The following is a 25,866-nucleotide window of genomic DNA, read 5'->3' as shown; positions in this document are numbered from 1 at the left end:
CCACCTGATTAGTGCTGCGCAGAGACGATGAGCGAGCAGTTCCCCAGGACAGAACGCTAGCGCTATCCATCTGCGGACGCTCAAGATCCGATTTTGCTCTGGTCAGAACCACCTTATTAGTGCTGCGAAGAGACGACGAGCGAGCAGTTCCCCGGGACAGAGCGCTAGCGCTATCCATCTGCGGACGCTCAAGAGCTGATTTTGCTCTGGTCAGAACCACGTGATTAGTGCTGCATAGAGACGATGAGCAAGCACTTCCCCGGAACAGAGCCCAAGTGCTATCCCTTTTGCGGACGCTCAAGAGCCGAATTTGCTCTGGTCAGAACCACCTGATTAGTGCTGCGCAGAGACGATGAGCGAGCAGTTCCCCGAGACAGTGCGCTAGCGCTATCCATCTGCGGACGCTCACAGAGCCGAGTTTGCTCTGGTGAGAACCACCTGATTAGTGCTGCGTAGAGACGATGAGCGAGCAGTTCCCCGAGACAGAGCGCTTTCCATCTGCGGAAGCTCAAGAGCCGATTTTGCTCTTGTGAGAACCACATGATTAATGCTGCGTAGATGCGATGAGCGAACAGTTGCCCGAGGCAGAGCGCTAGCGCTATCCATCTGCGGACGCTCAAGAGCCCATTTTGCTCTGGTGAGAACCACCTGATTAGTGCTGCGTAGAGACGATGAGCGAGCAGTTCCACGAGACAGAGCGCTAGCGTTATCCATCTGCGGAAGCTCAAGAGGCGACTTTGCTCTTGTCAGAACCACCTGATTAGTGCTGCGCAGAGACGATGAGCGAGCAGTTCCCCGAGACAGAGCGCTAGCGCTACCCATCTGCGGACGCTCAAGAGCCGATTTTGCTCTGGTGAGAACCACCTGATTAGTGCTGCGTAGAGACGATGAGCGAGCAGTTCCCCGAGACAGAGCGCTAGCGCTATCAATCTGCGGACGCTCAAGAGCCGATTTTGCTCTGGTCAAAACCACCTGATTAGTGCTGCGTAGAGACGATGAGCGAGCATTTCCCCGAGACAGAGCGCAAGCGCTATCCATCTTCGGACACTCAAGAGCCGATTTTGCTCTGGTGAGAACCACCTGATTAGTGCTGTGTAGAGAGGATGAGCGAGCAGTTCCCCGAGGCAGAACGCTAGCGCTATCCATCAGCGGACGCTCAAGAGCCGATTTTGCTCTGGTCAGAACCACCTGATTAGTGCTGAATAGAGACGATGAGCGAAAAGTTCCCAGAGACAGAGCGCTATCGCTATCCATCTGAGGACGCTCAAGAGCCGATTTTGCTCTGCTCAGAACCACCTGATTAGTGCTGCATAGAGACGATGAGCGAGCAGTTCCTCGGGACAGAGCGCTGGCGCTATCCATCTGCGGACGCTCAAGAGCCGATTTTGCTCTGGTCAGGACCACCTGATTAGTGCTGCGTAGAGACGATGAGCGAGCAGTTCCCCGGGACAGAGCGCTAGCGCTATCCATCTGCGGACGCTCAAGAGCCGATTTTGCTCTGGTCAGAACCACCTGATTAGTGCTGAATAGAGACGATGAGCGAAAAGGTCCCAGAGACAGAGCGCTATCGCTATCCATCTGAGGACGCTCAAGAGCCGATTTTGCTCTGCTCAGAACCACCAGATTAGTGCTGCATAGAGACGATGAGCGAGCAGTTCCTCGGGACAGAGCGCTGGCGCAATCCATCTGCGGACGCTCAAGAGCCGATTTTCCTCTGGTCAGAACCACCTGATTAGTGCTGCGTAGAGACGATGAGCGAGCACTTCCCCAGGACAGAACGCTAGCGCTATCCATCTGCGGACGCTCAAGATCCGATTTTGCTCTGGTCAGAACCACCTTATTAGTGCTGCGAAGAGACGACGAGCGAGCAGTTCCCCGGGACAGAGCGCTAGCGCTATCCATCTGCGGACGCTCAAGAGCCGATTTTGCTGTGGTCAGAACCACCTGAATAGTGCTGCGTAGAGACGATGAGCGAGCAGTTCCCCGGGACGGAGCGCTAGCGCTATCCATCTGCGGACGCTCGAGCCGATTTTGCTCTGGTCAGAACCACCTGATTAGTGCTGCATAGAGACGATGAGCGAGCATTTCCCCGGGACAGAGCGCTAGCGCTATCCATCTGCGGACGCTCAAGAGCCGATTTTGCTCTGGTCAGAACCACCTGATTAGTGCTGCGTAGAGACGATGAGCGACCAGTTCCCCGGGACAGAGCGCTAGCGCTATCCATCTGCGGACGCTCAAGAGCCGATTTTGCTCTGGTCAGAACCACCTTATTAGTGCTGCGTAGAGACGACGAGCGAGCAGTTCCCCGGGACAGAGCGCTAGCGCTATCCATCTGCGGACGCTCAAGAGCCGATTTTGCTCTGGTCAGAACCACCTGATTAGTGCTGAATAGAGACGATGAGCGAAAAGTTCCCAGAGACAGAGCGCTATCGCTATCCATCTGAGGACGCTCAAGAGCCGATTTTGCTCTGCTCAGAAGCACCTGATTAGTGCTGCATAGAGACGATGAGCGAGCAGTTCCTCGGGACAGAGCGCTGGCGCAATCCATCTGAGGACGCTCAAGAGCCGATTTTGCTCTGGTCAGAACCACCTGATTAGTGCTGCGCAGAGACGATGAGCGAGCAGTTCCCCGAGACAGAGCGCTAGCGCTATCCATCTGCGGACGCTCAAGAGCCGATTTTGCTCTGGTCAGAGCCACCTGATTAGTGCTGCGTAGAGACGATGAGCGAGCAGTTCCCCGAGACAGAGCGCTAGCGCTATCCATCTGCGGACGCTCAAGAGCCGATTTTGCTCTGGTCAGAACCACCTGATTAGTGCTGCGTAGAGACGATGAGCGAGCAGTTCCCCGGAACAGAGCGCTAGCGCTATCCATCTGCGGACGCTCAAGAGCCGATTTTGCTCTGGTCAGAACCACCTGATTAGTGCTGCGTAGAGACGATGAGCGAGCAGTTCCCCGAGACAGAGCGCTAGCGCTATCCATCTGCGGACGCTCAAGAGCCGATTTTGCTCTGGTCAGAACCACCTGATTAGTGCTGCGCAGAGACGATGAGCGAGCAGTTCCCCGAGACAGAGCGCTAGCGCTATCCATCTGCGGACGCTCAAGAGCCGAATTTGCTCTGGTCAGAACCACCTGATTGGTGCTGCGCAGAGACGATGAGCGAGCAGTTCCCCGAGACAGAGCGCTAGCGCTATCCATCTGCGGACGCTAAAGAGCCGATTTTGCTCTGGTCAGAACCACCTGATTAGTGCTGCGTAGAGACGATGAGCGAGCAGTTCCCCGGAACAGAGCGCTAGCGCTATGCATCTGCGGACGCTCAAGAGCCGAATTTGCTCTGGTCAGAACCACCTGATTAGTGCTGCGTAGAGACGATGAGCGAGCAGTTCCCCGAGACAGAGCGCTAGCGCTATCCATCTGCGGACGCTCAAGAGCCGATTTTGCTCTGGTCAGAACCACCTGATTAGTGCTGCGTAGAGACGATGAGCGAGCAGTTCCCCGAGACAGAGCGCTAGCGCTATCCATCTGCGGACGCTCAAGAGCCGATTTTGCTCTGGTCAGAACCACCTGATTAGTGCTGCGCAGAGACGATGAGCGAGCAGTTCCCCGAGACAGAGCGCTAGCGCTATCCATCTGCGGACGCTCAAGAGCCGAATTTGCTCTGGTCAGAACCACCTGATTAGTGCTGCGCAGAGACGATGAGCGAGCAGTTCCCCGAGACAGAGCGCTAGCGCTATCCATCTGCGGACGCTCAAGAGCCGATTTTGCTGTGGTCAGAACCACCTGATTAGTGCTGCGTAGAGACGATGAGCGAGCAGTTCCCCGGAACAGAGCGCTAGCGCTATGCATCTGCGGACGCTCAAGAGCCGAATTTGCTCTGGTCAGAACCACCTGATTAGTGCTGCGCAGAGACGATGAGCAAGCAGTTCCCCGAGACAGAGCGCTAGCGCTATCCATCTGCGGACGCTCAAGAGCCGATTTTGCTCTGGTCAGAACCACCTGATTAGTGCTGCGCAGAGACGATGAGCGAGCAGTTCCCCGAGACAGAGCGCTAGCGCTATCCATCTGCGGACGCTCAAGAGCCGATTTTGCTCTGGTCAGAACCACCTGATTAGTGCTGCATAGAGACGATGAGCAAGCACTTCCCCGGAACAGAGCGCTAGCGCTATGCATCTGCGGACGCTCAAGAGCCGAATTTGCTCTGGTCAGAACCACCTGATTAGTGCTGCGCAGAGACGATGAGCGAGCAGTTCCCCGAGACAGAGCGCTAGCGCTATCCATCTGCGGACGCTCAAGAGCCGATTTTGCTCTGGTCAGAACCACCTGATTAGTGCTGCGTAGAGACGATGAGCGAGCAGTGCCCCGGGACAGAGCGCTAGTGCTATCCATCTGCGGACGCTCAAGAGCCGATTTTGCTCTGGTGAGAGCCACCTGATTAGTGCTGCATAGAGACGATGAGCGAGCAGTTCCACGAGACAGAGCGCTAGCGCTATCCATCTGCGGACGCTCAAGAGCCGAATTTGCTCTGGTCAGAACCACCTGATTAGTGCTGCGCAGAGACGATGAGCGAGCAGTTCCCCGAGACAGAACGCTAGCGCTATCCATCTGCGGACGCTCAAGAGCCGATTTTGCTCTGGTCAGAACCACCTGATTAGTGCTGCGCAGAGACGATGAGCGACCAGTGCCCCGAGACAGAGCGCTAGCGCTATGCATCTGCGGACGCTCAAGAGCCGATTTTGCTCTGGTCAGAACCACCTGATTAGTGCTGCGCAGAGACGATGAGCGAGCAGTTCCCCGAGACAGAGCGCTAGCGCTATCCATCTGCGGACGCTCAAGAGCCGATTTTGCTCTGGTCAGAACCACCTGATTAGTGCTGCGTAGAGAAGATGAGCGAGCAGTTCCCCGAGACAGAGCGCAAGTGCTATCCATCTGCGGACGCTCAAGAGCCGATTTTGCTCTGGTCAGAACCACCTGATTAGTGCTGCGCAGAGACGATGAGCAAGCACTTCCCCGAGACAGAGCGCTAGTGCTATCCATCTGCGGACGCTCAAGAGCCGAATTTGCTCTGGTCAGAACCACCTGATTAGTGCTGCGCAGAGACGATGAGCGAGCAGTTCCCCGAGACAGAGCGCTAGCGCTATCCATCTGCGGACACTCAAGAGCCGATTTTGCTCTGGTCAGAACCACCTGATTAGTGCTGCGTAGAGACGATGAGCGAGCAGTGCCCCGGGACAGAGCGCTAGCGCTATCCATCTGCGGACGCTCAAGAGCCGATTTTGCTCTGGTCAGAACCACCTGATTAGTGCTGCGCAGAGACGATGAGCGAGCAGTTCCCCGAGACAGAGCGCTAGTGCTATCCATCTGCGGACGCTCAAGAGCCGATTTTGCTCTGGTCAGAACCACCTGATTAGTGCTGCGCAGAGACGATGAGCGAGCAGCTCCCCGAGACAGAGCGCTAGTGCTATCCATCTGCGGACGCTCAAGAGCCGATTTTGCTCTGGTCAGAACCACCTGATTAGTGCTGCGCAGAGACGATGAGCGAGCAGTTCCCCGAGACAGAGCGCTGGCGCTATCCATCTGCGGACGCTCAAGAGCCGATTTTGCTCTGGTCAGAACCACCTGATTAGTGCTGCGCAGAGACGATGAGCGAGCAGTTCCCCGAGACAGAGCGCTAGTGCTATCCATCTGCGGACGCTCAAGAGCCGATTTTGCTCTGGTCAGAACCACCTGATTAGTGCTGCATAGAGACGATGAGCAAGCACTTCCCCGGAACAGAGCGCTTTCCATCTGCGGAAGCTCAAGAGCCGATTTTGCTCTTGTGAGAACCACATGATTAATGCTGCGTAGATACGATGAGCGAGCAGTTGCCCGAGGCAGAGCGCTAGCGCTATCCATCTGCGGACGCTCAAGAGCCCATTTTGCTCTGGTGAGAACCACCTGATTAGTGCTGCGTAGAGACGATGAGCGAGCAGTTCCACGAGACAGAGCGCTAGCGCTATCCATCTCCGGAAGCTCATGAGCCGATTTTGCTCTTGTCAGAACCACCTGATTAGTGCTGCGCAGAGACGATGAGCGAGCAGTTTCCCGAGACAGAGCGCTAGCGCTATCCATCTGCAGACGCTCAAGAGCCGATTTTGCTCTGGTCAGAACCACCTTATTAGTGCTGCGAAGAGACGACGAGCGAGCAGTTTTCCGGGACAGAGCGCTAGCGCTATCCATCTGCGGACGCTCAAGAGCCGATTTTGCTCTGGTCAGAACCACCTGATTAGTGCTGAATAGAGACGATGAGCGAAAAGTTCCCAGAGACAGAGCGCTATCGCTATCCATCTGAGGACGCTCAAGAGCCGATTTTGCTCTGCTCAGAACCACCTGATTAGTGCTGCATAGAGACGATGAGCGAGCAGTTCCTCGGGACAGAGCGCTGGCGCAATCCATCTGCGGACCTTAAGAGCCGATTTTCCTCTGGTCAGAACCACCTGATTAGTGCTGCGTAGAGACGATGAGCGAGCAGTTCCCCAGGACAGAACGCTAGCGCTATCCATCTGCGGACGCTCAAGATCCGATTTTGCTCTGGTCAGAACCACCTTATTAGTGCTGCGAAGAGACGACGAGCGAGCAGTTCCCCGGGACAGAGCGCTAGCGCTATCCATCTGCGGACGCTCAAAAGCCGATTTTGCTGTGGTCAGAACCACCTGAATAGTGCTGCGTAGAGACAATGAGCGAGCAGTTCCCCGGGACAGAGCGCTAGCGCTATCCATCTGCGGACGCTCGAGCCGATTTTGCTCTGGTCAGAACCACCTGATTAGTACTGCATAGAGACGATGAGCGAGCAATTCCCCGGGACAGAGCGCTAGCGCTATCCATCTGCGGACGCTCAAGAGCCGATTTTGCTCTGGTCAGAACCACCTGATTAGTGCTGTGTAGAGACGATGAGCGACCAGTTCCCCGGGACAGAGCGCTAGCGCTATCCATCTGCGGACGCTCAAGAGCCGATTTTGCTCTGGTCAGAACCACCTGATTAGTGCTGCGTAGAGACGATGAGCGAGCAGTTCCCCGAGGCAGAGCGCTAGCGCTATCCATCTGCGGACGCTCACAGAGCCGAGTTTGCTCTGGTGAGAACCACCTGATTAGTGCTGCGTAGAGACGATGAGCGAGCAGTTTCCCGAGACAGAGCGCTATCCATCTGCGGAAGCTCAAGAGCCGATTTTGCTCTTGTGAGAACCACATGATTAGTGCTGCGTAGAGACGATGAGCGAGCAGTTCCACGAGACAGAGCGCTAGCGCTATCCATCTGCGGACGCTCAAGAGCCCATTTTGCTCTGGTGAGAACCACCTGATTAGTGCTGCGTAGAGACGATGAGCGAGCAGTTCCCCGAGACAGAGCGCTAGCGTATCAATCTGCGGACGCTCAAGAGCCGATTTTGCTCTGGTCAAAACTACCTGATTAGTGCTGCGTAGAGACGATGAGCGAGCATTTCCCCGAGACAGAGCGCAAGCGCTATCCATCTTCGGACACTCAAGAGCCGATTTTGCTCTGGTGAGAACCACCTGATTAGTGCTGTGTAGAGATGATGAGCGAGCAGTTCCCCGAGGCAGAATGCTAGCGCTATCCATCAGCGGACGCTCAAGAGCCGATTTTGCTCTGGTCAGAACCACCTGATTAGTGCTGAATAGAGACGATGAGCGAAAAGTTCCCAGAGACAGAGCGCTATCGCTATCCATCTGAGGACTCTCAAGAGCCGATTTTGCTCTGCTCAGAACCACCTTATTAGTGCTGCGAAGAGACGACGAGCGAGCAGTTCCCCGGGACAGAGCGCTAGCGCTATCCATCTGCGGACGCTCATGAGCCGATTTTGCTCTGGTCAGAACCACCTGATTAGTGCTGAATAGAGACGATGAGCGAAAAGTTCCCAGAGACAGAGCGCTATCGCTATCCATCTGAGGACGCTCAAGAGCCGATTTTGCTCTGCTCAGAACCACCTGATTAGTGCTGCATAGAGACGATGAGCGAGCAGTTCCTCGGGACAGAGCGCTGGCGCAATCCATCTGCGGACGCTTAAGAGCCGATTTTCCTCTGGTCAGAACCACCTGATTAGTGCTGCGTAGAGACGATGAGCGAGCAGTTCCCCGAGGCAGAGCGCTAGCGCTATCCATCTGCGGACGCTCACAGAGCCGAGTTTGCTCTGGTGAGAACCACCTGATTAGTGCTGCGTAGAGACGATGAGCGAGCAGTTTCCCGAGACAGAGCGCTATCCATCTGCGGAAGCTCAAGAGCCGATTTTGCTCTTGTGAGAACCACATGATTAGTGCTGCGTAGAGACGATGAGCGAGCAGTTCCACGAGACAGAGCGCTAGCGCTATCCATCTGCGGACGCTCAAGAGCCCATTTTGCTCTGGTGAGAACCACCTGATTAGTGCTGCGTAGAGACGATGAGCGAGCAGTTCCCCGAGACAGAGCGCTAGCGTATCAATCTGCGGACGCTCAAGAGCCGATTTTGCTCTGGTCAAAACCACCTGATTAGTGCTGCGTAGAGACGATGAGCGAGCATTTCCCCGAGACAGAGCGCAAGCGCTATCCATCTTCGGACACTCAAGAGCCGATTTTGCTCTGGTGAGAACCACCTGATTAGTGCTGTGTAGAGACGATGAGCGAGCAGTTCCCCGAGGCAGAATGCTAGCGCTATCCATCAGCGGACGCTCAAGAGCCGATTTTGCTCTGCTCAGAACCACCTGATTAGTGCTGAATAGAGACGATGAGCGAAAAGTTCCCCGAGACAGAGCGCTAGCGCTATCCATCTGCGGACGCTCAAGAGCCGATTTTGCTCTGCTCAGAACAACCTGATTAGTGCTGCATAGAGACGATGAGCAAGCACTTCCCCGGAACAGAGCGCTAGCGCTATGCATCTGCGGACGCTCAAGAGCCGAATTTGCTCTGGTCAGAACCACCTGATTAGTGCTGCGCAGAGACGATGAGCGAGCAGTTCCCCGAGACAGAGCGCTAGCGCTATCCATCTGCGGACGCTCAAGAGCCGATTTTGCTCTGGTCAGAACCACCTGATTAGTGCTGCGTAGAGACGATGAGCGAGCAGTGCCCCGGGACAGAGCGCTAGTGCTATCCATCTGCGGACGCTCAAGAGCCGATTTTGCTCTGGTGAGAGCCACCTGATTAGTGCTGCATAGAGACGATGAGCGAGCAGTTCCACGAGACAGAGCGCTAGCGCTATCCATCTGCGGACGCTCAAGAGCCGAATTTGCTCTGGTCAGAACCACCTGATTAGTGCTGCGCAGAGACGATGAGCGAGCAGTTCCCCGAGACAGAACGCTAGCGCTATCCATCTGCGGACGCTCAAGAGCCGATTTTGCTCTGGTCAGAACCACCTGATTAGTGCTGCGCAGAGACGATGAGCGAGCAGTGCCCCGAGACAGAGCGCTAGCGCTATGCATCTGCGGACGCTCAAGAGCCGATTTTGCTCTGGTCAGAACCACCTGATTAGTGCTGCGCAGAGACGATGAGCGAGCAGTTCCCCGAGACAGAGCGCTAGCGCTATCCATCTGCGGACGCTCAAGAGCCGATTTTGCTCTGGTCAGAACCACCTGATTAGTGCTGCGTAGAGAAGATGAGCGAGCAGTTCCCCGAGACAGAGCGCAAGTGCTATCCATCTGCGGACGCTCAAGAGCCGATTTTGCTCTGGTCAGAACCACCTGAATAGTGCTGCGCAGAGACGATGAGCAAGCACTTCCCCGAGACAGAGCGCTAGTGCTATCCATCTGCGGACGCTCAAGAGCCGAATTTGCTCTGGTCAGAACCACCTGATCAGTGCTGCGCAGAGACGATGAGCGAGCAGTTCCCCGAGACAGAGCGCTAGCGCTATCCATCTGCGGACGCTCAAGAGCCGATTTTGCTCTGGTCAGAACCACCTGATTAGTGCTGCGTAGAGACGATGAGCGAGCAGTGCCCCGGGACAGAGCGCTAGCGCTATCCAACTGCGGACGCTCAAGAGCCGATTTTGCTCTGGTCAGAACCACCTGATTAGTGCTGCGCAGAGACGATGAGCGAGCAGTTCCCCGAGACAGAGCGCTAGTGCTATCCATCTGCGGACGCTCAAGAGCCGATTTTGCTCTGGTCAGAACCACCTGATTAGTGCTGCGCAGAGACGATGAGCGAGCAGTTCCCCGAGACAGAGCGCTAGTGCTATCCATCTGCGGACGCTCAAGAGCCGATTTTGCTCTGGTCAGAACCACCTGATTAGTGCTGCGCAGAGACGATGAGCGAGCAGTTCCCCGGGACAGAGCGCTGGCGCTATCCATCTGCGGACGCTCAAGAGCCGATTTTGCTCTGGTCAGAACCACCTGATTAGTGCTGCGCAGAGACGATGAGCGAGCAGTTCCCCGAGACAGAGCGCTAGTGCTATCCATCTGCGGACGCTCAAGAGCCGATTTTGCTCTGGTCAGAACCACCTGATTAGTGCTGCATAGAGACGATGAGCAAGCACTTCCCCGGAACAGAGCGCTTTCCATCTGCGGAAGCTCAAGAGCCGATTTTGCTCTTGTGAGAACCACATGATTAATGCTGCGTAGATACGATGAGCGAGCAGTTGCCCGAGGCAGAGCGCTAGCGCTATCCATCTGCGGACGCTCAAGAGCCCATTTTGCTCTGGTGAGAACCACCTGATTAGTGCTGCGTAGAGACGATGAGCGAGCAGTTCCACGAGACAGAGCGCTAGCGCTATCCATCTCCGGAAGCTCATGAGCCGATTTTGCTCTTGTCAGAACCACCTGATTAGTGCTGCGCAGAGACGATGAGCGAGCAGTTTCCCGAGACAGAGCGCTAGCGCTATCCATCTGCAGACGCTCAAGAGCCGATTTTGCTCTGGTCAGAACCACCTTATTAGTGCTGCGAAGAGACGACGAGCGAGCAGTTCCCCGGGACAGAGCGCTAGCGCTATCCATCTGCGGACGCTCAAGAGCCGATTTTGCTCTGGTCAGAACCACCTGATTAGTGCTGAATAGAGACGATGAGCGAAAAGTTCCCAGAGACAGAGCGCTATCGCTATCCATCTGAGGACGCTCAAGAGCCGATTTTGCTCTGCTCAGAACCACCTGATTAGTGCTGCATAGAGACGATGAGCGAGCAGTTCCTCGGGACAGAGCGCCGGCGCAATCCATCTGCGGACGCTTAAGAGCCGATTTTCCTCTGGTCAGAACCACCTGATTAGTGCTGCGTAGAGACGATGAGCGAGCAGTTCCCCAGGACAGAACGCTAGCGCTATCCATCTGCGGACGCTCAAGATCCGATTTTGCTCTGGTCAGAACCACCTTATTAGTGCTGCGAAGAGACGACGAGCGAGCAGTTCCCCGGGACAGAGCGCTAGCGCTATCCATCTGCGGACGCTCAAGAGCCGATTTTGCTGTGGTCAGAACCACCTGAATAGTGCTGCGTAGAGACAATGAGCGAGCAGTTCCCCGGGACAGAGCGCTAGCGCTATCCATCTGCGGACGCTCGAGCCGATTTTGCTCTGGTCAGAACCACCTGATTAGTACTGCATAGAGACGATGAGCGAGCAATTCCCCGGGACAGAGCGCTAGCGCTATCCATCTGCGGACGCTCAAGAGCCGATTTTGCTCTGGTCAGAACCACCTGATTAGTGCTGTGTAGAGACGATGAGCGACCAGTTCCCCGGGACAGAGCGCTAGCGCTATCCATCTGCGGACGCTCAAGAGCCGATTTTGCTCTGGTCAGAACCACCTGATTAGTGCTGCGTAGAGACGATGAGCGAGCAGTTCCCCGAGGCAGAGCGCTAGCGCTATCCATCTGCGGACGCTCACAGAGCCGAGTTTGCTCTGGTGAGAACCACCTGATTAGTGCTGCGTAGAGACGATGAGCGAGCAGTTTCCCGAGACAGAGCGCTAGCGCTATCCATCTGCGGACGCTCAAGAGCCGATTTTGCTCTTGTGAGAACCACATGATTAGTGCTGCGTAGAGACGATGAGCGAGCAGTTCCACGAGACAGAGCGCTAGCGCTATCCATCTGCGGACGCTCAAGAGCCCATTTTGCTCTGGTGAGAACCACCTGATTAGTGCTGCGTAGAGACGATGAGCGAGCAGTTCCCCGAGACAGAGCGCTAGCGTATCAATCTGCGGACGCTCAAGAGCCGATTTTGCTCTGGTCAAAACCACCTGATTAGTGCTGCGTAGAGACGATGAGCGAGCATTTCCCCGAGACAGAGCGCAAGCGCTATTTATCTTCGGACACTCAAGAGCCGATCTTGCTCTGGTGAGAACCACCTGATTAGTGCTGTGTAGAGACGATGAGCGAGCAGTTCCCCGAGGCAGAATGCTAGCGCTATCCATCAGCGGACGCTCAAGAGCCGATTTTGCTCTGGTAAGAACCACCTGATCAGTGCTGAATAGAGACGATGAGCGAAAAGTTCCCAGAGACAGAGCGCTATCGCTATCCATCTGAGGACTCTCAAGAGCCGATTTTGCTCTGCTCAGAACCACCTTATTAGTGCTGCGAAGAGACGACGAGCGAGCAGTTCCCCGGGACAGAGCGCTAGCGCTATCCATCTGCGGACGCTCAAGAGCCGATTTTGCTCTGGTCAGAACCACCTGATTAGTGCTGAATAGAGACGATGAGCGAAAAGTTCCCAGAGACAGAGCGCTATCGCTATCCATCTGAGGACGCTCAAGAGCCGATTTTGCTCTGCTCAGAACCACCTGATTAGTGCTGCATAGAGACGATGAGCGAGCAGTTCCTCGGGACAGAGCGCTGGCGCAATCCATCTGCGGACGCTTAAGAGCCGATTTTCCTCTGGTCAGAACCACCTGATTAGTGCTGCGTAGAGACGATGAGCGAGCAGTTCCCCAGGACAGAACGCTAGCGCTATCCATCTGCGGACGCTCAAGATCCGATTTTGCTCTGGTCAGAACCACCTTATTAGTGCTGCGAAGAGACGACGAGCGAGCAGTTCCCCGGGACAGAGCGCTAGCGCTATCCATCTGCGGACGCTCAAGAGCCGATTTTGCTGTGGTCAGAACCACCTGAATAGTGCTGCGTAGAGACAATGAGCGAGCAGTTCCCCGGGACAGAGCGCTAGCGCTATCCATCTGCGGACGCTCGAGCCGATTTTGCTCTGGTCAGAACCACCTGATTAGTACTGCATAGAGACGATGAGCGAGCAATTCCCCGGGACAGAGCGCTAGCGCTATCCATCTGCGGACGCTCAAGAGCCGATTTTGCTCTGGTCAGAACCACCTGATTAGTGCTGTGCAGAGACGATGAGCGACCAGTTCCCCGAGACAGAGCGCTAGCGTATCAATCTGCGGACGCTCAAGAGCCGATTTTGCTCTGGTCAAAACCACCTGATTAGTGCTGCGTAGAGACGATGAGCGAGCATTTCCCCGAGACAGAGCGCAAGCGCTATCCATCTTCGGACACTCAAGAGCCGATTTTGCTCTGGTGAGAACCACCTGATTAGTGCTGTGTAGAGACGATGAGCGAGCAGTTCCCCGAGGCAGAATGCTAGCGCTATCCATCAGCGGACGCTCAAGAGCCGATTTTGCTCTGGTCAGAACCACCTGATTAGTGCTGAATAGAGACGATGAGCGAAAAGTTCCCAGAGACAGAGCGCTATCGCTATCCATCTGAGGACTCTCAAGAGCCGATTTTGCTCTGCTCAGAACCACCTGATTAGTGCTGCATAGAGACGATGAGCGAGCAGTTCCTCGGGACAGAGCGCTGGCGCTATCCATCTGCGGACGCTCAAGAGCCGATTTTGCTCTGGTCAGAACCACCTGATTAGTGCTGCGTAGAGACGATGAGCGAGCAGTTCCCCAGGACAGAACGCTAGCGCTATCCATCTGCGGACGCTCAAGATCCGATTTTGCTCTGGTCAGAACCACCTTATTAGTGCTGCGAAGAGACGACGAGCGAGCAGTTCCCCGGGACAGAGCGCTAGCGCTATCCATCTGCGGACGCTCAAGAGCCGATTTTGCTGTGGTCAGAACCACCTGAATAGTGCTGCGTAGAGACGATGAGCGAGCAGTTCTCCGGGACAGAGCGCTAGCGCTATCCATCTGCGGACGCTCGAGCCGAATTTGCTCTGGTCAGAACCACCTGATTAGTGCTGCATAGAGACGATGAGCGAGCATTTCCCCAGGACAGAGCGCTGGCGCTATCCATCTGCGGACGCTCAAGAGCCGATTTTGCTCTGGTCAGAACCACCTGATTAGTGCTGCGTAGAGACGATGAGCGACCAGTTCCCCGGGACAGAGCGCTAGCGCTATCCATCTGCGGACGCTCAAGAGCTGATTTTGCTCTGGTCAGTACCACGTGATTAGTGCTGCATAGAGACGATGAGCAAGCACTTCCCCGGAACAGAGCGCTAGTGCTATCCATCTGAGGACGCTCAAGAGCCGAATTTGCTCTGGTCAGAACCACCTGATTAGTGCTGCGCAGAGACGATGAGCGAGCAGTTCCCCGAGACAGAGCGCTAGCGCTATCCATCTGCGGACGCTCACAGAGCCGAGTTTGCTCTGGTGAGAACCACCTGATTAGTGCTGCGTAGAGACGATGAGCGAGCAGTTCCACGAGACAGCGCTAGCGCTATCCATCTGCGGAAGCTCAAGAGCCGATTTAGCTCTTGTCAGAACCACCTGATTAGTGCTGCGCAGACACGATGAGCGAGCAGTTCCCCGAGACAGAGCGCTAGCGCTATCCATCTGCGGACGCTCAAGAGCCGATTTTGCTCTGGTCAGAACCACCTGATTAGTGCTGCGTAGAGACGATGAGCGAGCAGTGCCCCGGGACAGAGCGCTAGCGCTATGCATCTGCGGACGCTCAAGAGCTGATTTTGCTCTGCTCAGAACCACCTGATTAGTGCTGCGTAGAGACGATGAGCGAGCAGTTCCCCGAGACAGAGCGCTTTCCATCTGCGGAAGCTCAAGAGCCGATTTTGCTCTTGTGAGAACCACATGATTAATGCTGCGTAGATACGATGAGCGAGCAGTTGCCCGAGGCAGAGCGCTAGCGCTATCCATCTGCGGACGCTCAAGAGCCCATTTTGCTCTGGTGAGAACCACCTGATTAGTGCTGCGTGGAGACGATGAGCGAGCAGTTCCACGAGACAGAGCGCTAGCGCTATCCATCTCCGGAAGCTCAAGAGCCGATTTTGCTCTTGTCAGAACCACCTGATTAGTGCTGCGCAGAGACGATGAGCGAGCGGTTTCCCGAGAAAGAGCGCTAGCGCTATCCATCTGCGGACGCTCAAGAGCCGATTTTGCTCTGGTGAGAACCACCTGATTAGTGCTGAGTAGAGACGATGAGCGAGCAGTTCCACGAGACAGAGCGCTAGCGCTATCTATCTGCGGACGCTCAAGAGCCCATTTTGGTCTGGTGAGAACCACCTGATTAGTGCTGCGTAGAGACGATGAGCGAGCAGTTCCCCGAGACAGAGCGCTAGCGCTATCCATCTGCGGACGCTCAAGAGCCGATTTTGCTCTGGTCAGAACCACCTGATTAGTGCTGCGTAGAGACGATGAGCGAGCATTTCCCCGAGACAGAGCGCAAGCGCTATCCATCTTCGGACGCTCAGGAGCCGATTTTGCTCTGGTGAGAACCACCTGATTAGTGCTGTGTAGAGACGATGAGCGAGCAGTTCCCCGAGGCAGAACGCTAGCGCTATTAATCAGCGGACGCTCAAGAGCCGATTTTGCTCTGGTCAGAACCACCTGATTAGTGCTGCATAGAGACGATGAGCGAGCAGTTCCCCGGGACAGAGCGCTGGCGCTATCCATCTGCGGACGCTCAAGAGCCGATTTTGCTCTGGTCAGAACCACCTGATTAGTGCTGCGTAGAGACGATGAGCGAGCAGTTCCCCGGGACAGAGCGCTAGCGCTATCCATCTGCGGACGCTCAAGAGCCGATTTTGCTCTGGTCAGAACCACCTGATTAGTGCTGCGTAGAGACGATGAGCGAGCAGTTCCCCGGGACAGAGCGCTAGCGCTATCCATCTGCGGACGCTCAAGAGCTGATTTTGCTCTGGTCAGAACCACGTGATTAGTGCTGCATAGAGACGATGAGCGAAAAGTTCCCAGAGACAGAGCGCTATCGCTATCCATCTGAGGACGCTCAAGAGCCGATTTGGCTCTGCTCAGAACCACCTGATTAGTGCTGCATAGAGACGATGAGCGAGCAGTTCCTCGGGACAGAGCGCTGGCGCTATCCATCTTCGGACGCTCAAGAGCCGATTTTGCTCTGGTGAGAACCACCTGATTAGTGCTGTGTAGAGACGATGAGCGAGCAGTTCCCCGAGGCAGAACGCTAGCGCTATCCATCAGCGGACACTCAAGAACCGATTTTGCTCTGGTCAGAACCACCTTATTAGTGCTGCGAAGAGACGACTAGCGAGCAGTTCCCCGGGACAGAGCACTAGCGCTATCCATCTGCGGACGCTCAAGAGCCGATTTTGCTGTGGTCAGAACCACCTGATTAGTGCTGCGTAGAGACGATGAGCGAGCATTTCCCCGAGACAGAGCGCAAGCGCTATCCATCTTGGGACGTTCAAGAGCCGATTTTGCTCTGGTCAGAACCACCTTATTAGTGCTGCGAAGAGACGACGAGCGAGCAGTTCCCCGGGACAGAGCGCTAGCGCTATCCGTCTGCGGACGCTCAAGAGCCGATTTTGCTGTGGTCAGAACCACCTGATTAGTGCTGTGTAGAGACGATGAGCGAGCAGTTCCCCGAGGCAGAGCGCTAGCGCTATCCATCAGCGGACGCTCAAGAGCCGATTTTGCTCTGGTCAGAACCACCTGATTAGTGCTGCATAGAGACGATGAGCGAGCAGTTCCCCGGGAGAGAGCGCTGGCGCTATCCCTTTTGCGGACGCTCAAGAGCCGATTTTGCTCTGGTCAGAACCACGTGATTAGTGCTGCATAGAGACGATGAGCAAGCACTTCCCCGGAACAGAGCGCTAGCGCTATCCATCTGCGGACGCTCAAGAGCCGATTTTGCTCTGGTCAGAACCACCTGATTAGTGTTGCGTAGAGACGATGAGCGAGCAGTTCCCCGAGGCAGAGCGCTAGCGCTATCCATCTGCGGACGCTCACAGAGCCGAGTTTGCTCTGGTGAGAACCACCTGATTAGTGCTGCGTATAGAAGATGAGCGAGCAGTTCCCCGAGACAGAGCGCTATCCATCTGCGGAAGCTCAAGAGCCGATTTTGCTCTTGTGAGAACCACATGATTAGTGCTGCGTAGATACGATGAGCGAGCAGTTGCCCGAGGCAGAGCGCTAACGCTATCCATCTGCGGACGCTCAAGAGCCGATTTTGCTCTGGTCAGAACCACGTGATTAGTGCTGCATAGAGACGATGAGCAAGCACTTCCCCGGAACAGAGCGCTAGTGCTATCCATCTGCGGACGCTCAAGAGCCGAATTTGCTCTGGTCAGAACCACCTGATTAGTGCTGCGCAGAGACGATGAGCGAGCAGTTCCCCGAGACAGAGCGCTAGCGCTATCCATCTGCGGACGCTCACAGAGCCGAGTTTGCTCTGGTGAGAACCACCTGATTAGTGCTGCGTAGAGACGATGAGCGAGCAGTTCCCCGAGACAGAGCGCTAGCGCTATCCATCTGCGGACGCTCAAGAGCCCAGTTTGCTCTGGTGAGAACCACCTGATTAGTGCTGCGTAGAGACGATGAGCGAGCAGTTCCCCGAGACAGAGCGCTAGCGCAATCCATCTGCGGACGCTCAAGAGCCGATTTTGCTCTGGTGAGAGCCACCTGATTAGTGCTGCGTAGAGACGATGAGCGAGCAGTTCCAAGAGACAGAGCGCTAGCGCTATCCATCTGCGGACGCTCAAGAGCCCATTTTGCTCTGGTGAGAACCACCTGATTAGTGCTGCGTAGAGACGATGAGCGAGCAGTTCCCCGAGACAGAGCGCTAGCGCTATCCATCTGCGGACGCTCAAGAGCCGATTTTGCTCTGGTGAGAGCCACCTGATTAGTGCTGCGTAGAGACGATGAGCGAGCAGTTCCACGAGACAGAGCGCTAGCGCTATCCATCTGCGGACGCTCAAGAGCCAATTTTGCTGTGGTCAGAACCACCTGAATAGTGCTGCGTAGAGACGATGAGCGAGCAGTTCCCCGGGACAGAGCGCTAGCGCTATCCATCTGCGGACGCTAAAGAGCCGATTTTGCTCTGGTCAGAACCACCCGATTAGTGCTGCGTAGAGACGATGAGCGACCAGTTCCCCGGGACAGAGCGCTAGCGCTATCCATCTGTGGACGCTCAAGAGCTGATTTTGCTCTGGTCACAACCACGTGATTAGTGCTGCATAGAGACGATGAGCAAGCACTTCCCCGGAACAGAGCGCTAGTGCTATCCATCTGCGGACGCTCAAGAGCCGAATTTGCTCTGGTCAGAACCACCTGATTAGTGCTGCGCAGAGACGATGAGCGAGCAGTTCCCCGAGACAGTGCGCTAGCGCTATCCATCTGCGGACGCTCACAGAGCCGAGTTTACTCTGGTGAGAACCACCTGATTAGTGCTGCGTAGAGACGATGAGCGAGCAGTTCCCCGAGACAGAGCGCTTTCCATCTGCGGAAGCTCAAGAGCCGATTTTGCTCTTGTGAGAACCACATGATTAATGCTGCGTAGATGCGATGAGCGAACAGTTGCCCGAGGCAGAGCGCTAGCGCTATCCATCTGCGGACGCTCAAGAGCCCATTTTGCTCTGGTGAGAACCACCTGAGTAGTGCTGCGTAGAGACGATGAGCGAGCAGTTCCACGAGACAGAGCGCTAGCGCTATCCATCTGCGGAAGCTCAAGAGCCGATTTTGCTCTTGTCAGAACCACCTGATTAGTGCTGCGCAGAGACGATGAGCGAGCAGTTCCCCGAGACAGAGCGCTAGCGCTATCCATCTGCGGACACTCAAGAGCCGATTTTGCTCTGTTGAGAACCACCTGATTAGTGCTGCGTAGAGACGATGAGCGAGCAGTTTCACGAGACAGAGCGCTAGCGCTATCCATCTGCGGACGCTCAAGAGCCCATTTTGCTCTGGTGACAACCACCTGATTAGTGCTGCGTAGAGACGATGAGCGAGCAGTTCCCCGAGACAGAGCGCTAGCGCTATCCATCAGCGGACGCTCAAGAGCCGATTTTGCTCTGGTCAGAACCACCTGATTAGTGCTGAATAGAGACGATGAGCGAAAAGTTCCCAGAGACAGAGCGCTATCGCTATCCATCTGAGGACGCTCAAGAGCCGATTTTGCTCTGCTCAGAACCACCTGATTAGTGCTGCATAGAGACGATGAGCGAGCAGTTCCTCGGGACAGAGCGCTGGCGCTATCCATCTGCGGACGCTCAAGAGCCGATTTTGCTCTGGTCAGAACCACCTGATTAGTGCTGCGTAGAGACGATGAGCGAGCAGTTCCCCAGGACAGAACGCTAGCGCTATCCATCTGCAGACGCTCAAGAGCCGATTTTGCTCTGGTCAGAACCACCTTATTAGTGCTGCGAAGAGACGACGAGCGAGCAGTTCCCCGGGACAGAGCGCTAGCGCTATCCATCTGCGGACGCTCAAGAGCCGATTTTGCTCTGGTCAGAACCACCTGATTAGTGCTGAACAGAGACGATGAGCGAAAAGTTCCCAGAGACAGAGCGCTATCGCTATCCATCTGAGGACGCTCAAGAGCCGATTTTGCTCTGCTCAGAACCACCTGATTAGTGCTGCATAGAGACGATGAGCGAGCAGTTCCTCGGGACAGAGCGCTGGCGCAATCCATCTGCGGACGCTCAAGAGCCGATTTTCCTCTGGTCAGAACCACCTGATTAGTGCTGCGTAGAGACGATGAGCGAGCAGTTTCCCAGGACAGAACGCCAGCGCTATCCATCTGCGGACGCTCAAGAGCCGATTTTGCTCTGGTCAGAACCACCTTATTAGTGCTGCGAAGAGACGACGAGCGAGCAGTTCCCCGGGACAGAGCGCTAGCGCTATCCATCTGCGGACGCTCAAGAGCCGATTTTGCTGTGGTCAGAACCACCTGAATAGTGCTGCGTAGAGACGATGAGCGAGCAGTTCCCCGGGACAGAGCGCTAGCGCTATCCATCTGCGGACGCTCGAGCCGATTTTGCTCTGGTCAGAACCACCTGATTAGTGCTGCATAGAGACGATGAGCGAGCATTTCCCCGGGACAGAGCGCTAGCGCTATCCATCTGCGGACGCTCAAGAGCCGATTTTGCTCTGGTCAGAACCACGTGATTAGTGCTGCATAGAGACGATGAGCAAGCACTTCCCCGGAACAGAGCGCTAGTGCTATCCATCTGCGGACGCTCAAGAGCCGAATTTGCTCTGGTCAGAACCACCTGATTAGTGCTGCGCAGAGACGATGAGCGAGCAGTTCCCCGAGACAGAGCGCTAGCGCTATCCATCAGCGGACGCTCAAGAGCCGATTTTGCTCTGGTCAGAACCACCTGATTAGTGCTGAATAGAGACGATGAGCGAAAAGTTCCCAGAGACAGAGCGCTATCGCTATCCATCTGAGGACGCTCAAGAGCCGATTTTGCTCTGCTCAGAACCACCTGATTAGTGCTGCATAGAGACGATGAGCGAGCAGTTCCTCGGGACAGAGCGCTAGCGCTATCCATCTCCGGAAGCTCAAGAGCCGATTTAGCTCTTGTCAGAACCACCTGATTAGTGCTGCGCAGGGACGATGAGCGAGCAGTTCCCCGAGACAGAGCGCTAGCGCTATCCATCTGCGGACGCTCAAGAGCCGATTTTGCTCTGGTGAGAGCCACCTGATTAGTGCTGCGTAGAGACGATGAGCGAGCAGTTCCACGAGACAGAGCGCTAGCGCTATCCATCTGCGGACGCTCAAGAGCCCATTTTGCTCTGGTGAGAACCACCTGATTAGTGCTGCGTAGAGACGATGAGCGAGCAGTTCCCCGAGACAGAACGCTAGCGCTATCCATCACCGGACGCTCAAGAGCCGATTTTGCTCTGGTCAGAACCACCTGATTAGTGCTGCATAGAGACGATGAGCGAGCAGTTCCCCGGGACAGAGCGCTGGCGCTATCCATCTGCGGACGCTCAAGAGCGGATTTTGCTCTGGTCAGAACCACCTGATTAGTGCTGCGTAGAGACGATGAGCGAGCAGTTCCCCGGGACAGAGCGCTAGCGCTATTCATCTGCGGACGCTCAAGAGCTGATTTTGCTCTGGTCAGAACCACGTGATTAGTGCTGCATAGAGACGATGAGCAAGCACTTCCCCGGAACAGAGCGCTAGTGCTATCCATCTGCGGACGCTCAAGAGCCGAATTTGCTCTGGTCAGAACCACCTGATTAGTGCTGCGCAGAGACGATGAGCGAGCAGTTCCCCGAGACAGAGCGTTAGCGCTATCCATCTGCGGACGCTCAAGAGCCGATTTTGCTCTGGTGAGAACCACCTGATTAGTGCTGCGTAGAGACGATGAGCGAGCAGTTCCACGAGACAGAGCGCTAGCGCTATCCATCTGCGGACGCTCAAGAGCCCATTTTGGTCTGGTGAGAACCACCTGATTAGTGCTGCGTAGAGACGATGAGCGAACAGTTCCCCGAGAAGGAGCGCTAGCGCTATCCATCTGCGGACGCTCAAGAGCCGATTTTGCTCTGGTCAGAACCACCTTATTAGTGCTGCGTAGAGACGATGAGCGAGCATTTCCCCGAGACAGAGCGCAAGCGCTATCCATCTTCGGACGCTCAAGAGCCGATTTTGCTCTGGTGAGAACCACCTGATTAGTGCTGTGTAGAGACGATGAGCGAGCAGTTCCCCGAGGCAGAACGCTAGCGCTATCCATCAGCGGACGCTCAAGAGCCGATTATGCTCTGGTCAGAACCACCTGATTAGTCCTGCATAGAGACGATGAGCGAGCAGTTCCCCGGGACAGAGCGCTGGCGCTATCCATCTGCGGACGCTCAAGAGCCGATTTTGCTCTGGTCAGAACCACCTGATTAGTGCTGCGTAGAGACGATGAGCGAGCAGTTCCCCGGGACAGAGCGCTAGTGCTATCCATCTGCGGACGCTCAAGAGCCGACTTTGCTGTGGTCAGAACCACCTGATTAGTGCTGCGTAGAGACGATGAGCGAGCAGTTCCCCGGGACAGAGCGCTAGCGCTATCCATCTGCGGACGCTCAAGAGCTGATTTTGCTCTGGTCAGAACCACGTGATTAGTGCTGCATAGAGACGATGAGCGAAAAGTTCCCAGAGACAGAGCGCTATCGCTATCCATCTGAGGACGCTCAAGAGCATATTTTGCTCTGCTCAGAACCACCTGATTAGTGCTGCATAGAGACGATGAGCGAGCAGTTCCTCGGGACAGAGCGCTGGCGCTATCCATCTTCGGACGCTCAAGAGCCGATTTTGCTCTGGTCAGAACCACCTGATTAGTGCTGCATAGAGACGATGAGCGAGCAGTTCCCCGGGACAGAGCGCTGGCGCTATCCATCTGCGGACGCTCAAGAGCCGATTTTGCTCTGGTGAGAACCACCTGATTAGTGCTGCGTAGAGACGATGAGCGAGCAGTTCCACGAGACAGAGCGCTAGCGCTATCAATCTCCGGAAGCTCAAGAGCCGATTTTGCTCTTGTCAGAACCACCTCATTAGTGCTGCGCAGAGACGATGAGCGAGCAGTTTCCCGAGACAGAGCGCTAGCGCTATCCATCTGCGGACGCTCAAGAGCCGATTTTGCTCTGGTGAGAACCACCTGATTAGTGCTGCGTAGAGACGATAAGCGAGCAGTTCCACGAGACAGAGCGCTAGCGCTATCCATCTGCGGACGCTCAAGAGCCCATTTTGGTCAGGTGAGAACCACCTGATTAGTGCTGCGTAGAGACGATGAGCGAGCAGTTCCCCGAGACAGAGCGCTAGCGCTATCCATCTGCGGACGCTCAAGAGCCGATTTTGCTCTGGTCAGAACCACCTGATTAGTGCTGCGTAGAGACGATGAGCGAGCATTTCCCCGAGACAGAGCGCAAGCGCTATCCATCTTCGGACGCTCAAGAGCCGATTTTGCTCTGGTGAGAACCACCTGATTAGTGCTGTGTAGAGACGATGAGCGAGCAGTTCCCCGAGGCAGAACGCTAGCGCTATCCATCAGCGGACGCTCAAGAGCCGATTTTGCTCTGGTCAGAACCACCTGATTAGTGCTGCATAGAGACGATGAGCGAGCAGTTCCCCGGGACAGAGCGCTGGCGCTATCCATCTGCGGACGCTCAAGAGCCGATTTTGCTCTGGTCAGAACCACCTGATTAGTGCTGCGTAGAGACTATGAGCGAGCAGTCCCCGGGACAGAGCGCTATCGCTATCCATCTGAGGACGCTCAAGAGCCGATTTTGCTCTGCTCAGAACCACCTGATTAGTGCTGCATAGAGACGATGAGCGAGCAGTTCCTCGGGACAGAGCGCTGCCGCTATCCATTTGCGGACGCTCAAGAGCCGATTTTGCTCTGGTCAGAACCACCTGATTAGTGCTGCGTAGAGACGATGAGCGAGCAGTTCCCCAAGACAGAACGCTAGCGCTATCCATCTGCGGACGCTCAAGAGCCGATTTTGCTCTGGTCAGAACCACCTTATTAGTGCTGCGAAGAGACGACGAGCGAGCAGTTCCCCGGGACAGAGCGCTAGCGCTATTCATCTGCGGACGCTCAAGAGCCGTTTTTGCTCTGGTCAGAACCACTTGATTAGTGCTGCGTAGAGACGATGAGCGAGCAGTTCCCAGGGCAGAACGCTGGCGCTATCCATCTGTGGACGCTCAAGAGCCGATTTTGCTCTGGTCAGAACCACCTTATTAGTGCTGCGAAGAGACGACGAGCGAGCAGTTCCCCGGGACAGAGCGCTAGCGCCATCCATCTGCGGACGCTCAAGAGCGGATTTTGCTGTAGTCAGAACCACCTGAATAGTGCTGCGTAGAGACGATGAGCGAGCAGTTCCCCGGGACAGAGCGCTAGCGCTATCCTTCTGCGGACGCTCGAGCCGAATTTGCTCTGGTCAGAACCACCTGATTAGTGCTGCATAGAGACGATGAGCGAGCAGTTCCCCGGGACAGAGCGCTAGCGCTATCCATCTACGGACGCTCAAGAGCCGATTTTGCTCTGGTCAGAACCACCTGATTAGTGCTGCGTAGAGACGATGAGCGACCAGTTCCCCGGGACACAGCGCTAGCGCTATCCATCTGCGGACGCTCAAGAGCTGATTTTGCTCTGGTCAGAACCACGTGATTAGTGCTGCATAGAGACGATGAGCAAGCACTTCCCCGGAACAGAGCGCTAGTGCTATCCATCTGCGGACGCTCAAGAGCCGAATTTGCTCTGGTCAGAACTACCTGATTAGTGCTGCGCAGAGACGATGAGCGAGCAGTTCCCCGAGAGAGAGCGCTAGCGCTATCCATCTGCGGACGCTCACAGAGCCGATTTTGCTCTGGTCAGAACCACCTGATTAGTGCTGCATAGAGACGATGAGAGGGCAGTTCCCCGGGACAGAGCGCTGCCGCTATCCATCTGCGGACGCTCAAGAGCCGATTTTGCTCTGGTCAGAACCACCTGATTAGTGCTGCGTGGAGACGATGAGCGAGCAGTTCCCCGGGACAGAGCGCTAGCGCTATCCATCTCCGGAAGCTCAAGAGCCGATTTAGCTCTTGTCAGAACCACCTGATTAGTGCTGCGCAGAGACGATGAGCGAGCAGTTCCCCGAGACAGAGCGCTAGCGCTATCCATCTGCGGACGCTCAAGAGCCGATTTTGCTCTGGCGAGAGCCACCTGATTAGTGCTGCGTAGAGACGATGAGCGAAAATTTCCCAGAGACAGAGCGCTATCGCTATCCATCTGAGGACGCTCAAGAGCCGATTTTGCTCGGCTCAGAACCACCTGATTAGTGCTGCATAGAGACGATGAGCGAGCAGTTCCTCGGGACAGAGCGCTGGCGCTATCCATCTGCGGACGCTCAAGAGCCGATTTTGCTCTGGTCAGAACCACCTTATTAGTGCTGCGAAGAGACGACGAGCGAGCAGTTCCCCGGGACAGAGCGCTAGCGCTATCCATCTGCGGACGCTCAAGAGCCGATTTTGCTCTGGTCAGAACCACCTGATTAGTGCTGCGTAGAGACGATGAGCGAGCAGTTCCCCGGGACAGAGCGCTAGCGCTATCCATCAGCGGACGCTCAAGAGCCGATTTTGCTCTGGTCAGAACCACCTGATTCGTGCTGCATAGAGACGATGAGCGAGTAGTTCCCCGGGACAGAGCGCTGGCGCTATCCATCTGCGGACGCCCAACAGCCGATTTTGCTCTGGTCAGAACCACCTGATTAGTGCTGCGAAGAGACGACGAGCGAGCAGTTCCCCGGGACAGAGCGCTAGCGCTATCCATCTGCGGACGCTCAAGAGCCGATTTTGCTCTGGTCAGAACCACCTGATTAGTGCTGAATAGAGACGATGAGCGAAAAGTTCCCAGAGATAGAGCGCTATCGCTATCCATCTGAGGACGCTCAAGAGCCGATTTTGCTCTGCTCAGAACCACCTGATTAGTGCTGCGTAGAGACGATGAGCGAGCATTTCCCCGAGACAGAGCGCAAGCGCTATCCATCTTCGGACACTCAAGAGCCGATTTTGCTCTGGTGAGAACCACCTGATTAGTGCTGTGTAGAGACGATGAGCGAGCAGTTCCCCGAGGCAGAACGCTAGCGCTATCCATCAGCGGACGCTCAAGAGCCGATTTTGCTCTGGTCAGAACCACCTGATTAGTGCTGAATAGAGACGATGACCGAAAAGTTCCCAGAGACAGAGCGCTATCGCTATCCATCTGAGGACGCTCAAGAGCCGATTTTGCTCTGCTCAGAACCACCT

This window comes from Amblyomma americanum, chromosome 9 (genome assembly GCF_052857255.1).
Source record: "Amblyomma americanum isolate KBUSLIRL-KWMA chromosome 9, ASM5285725v1, whole genome shotgun sequence".
Taxonomy (NCBI): Eukaryota; Metazoa; Arthropoda; class Arachnida; order Ixodida; family Ixodidae; genus Amblyomma; species Amblyomma americanum.
This window is presented reverse-complemented; position numbering follows the sequence as displayed.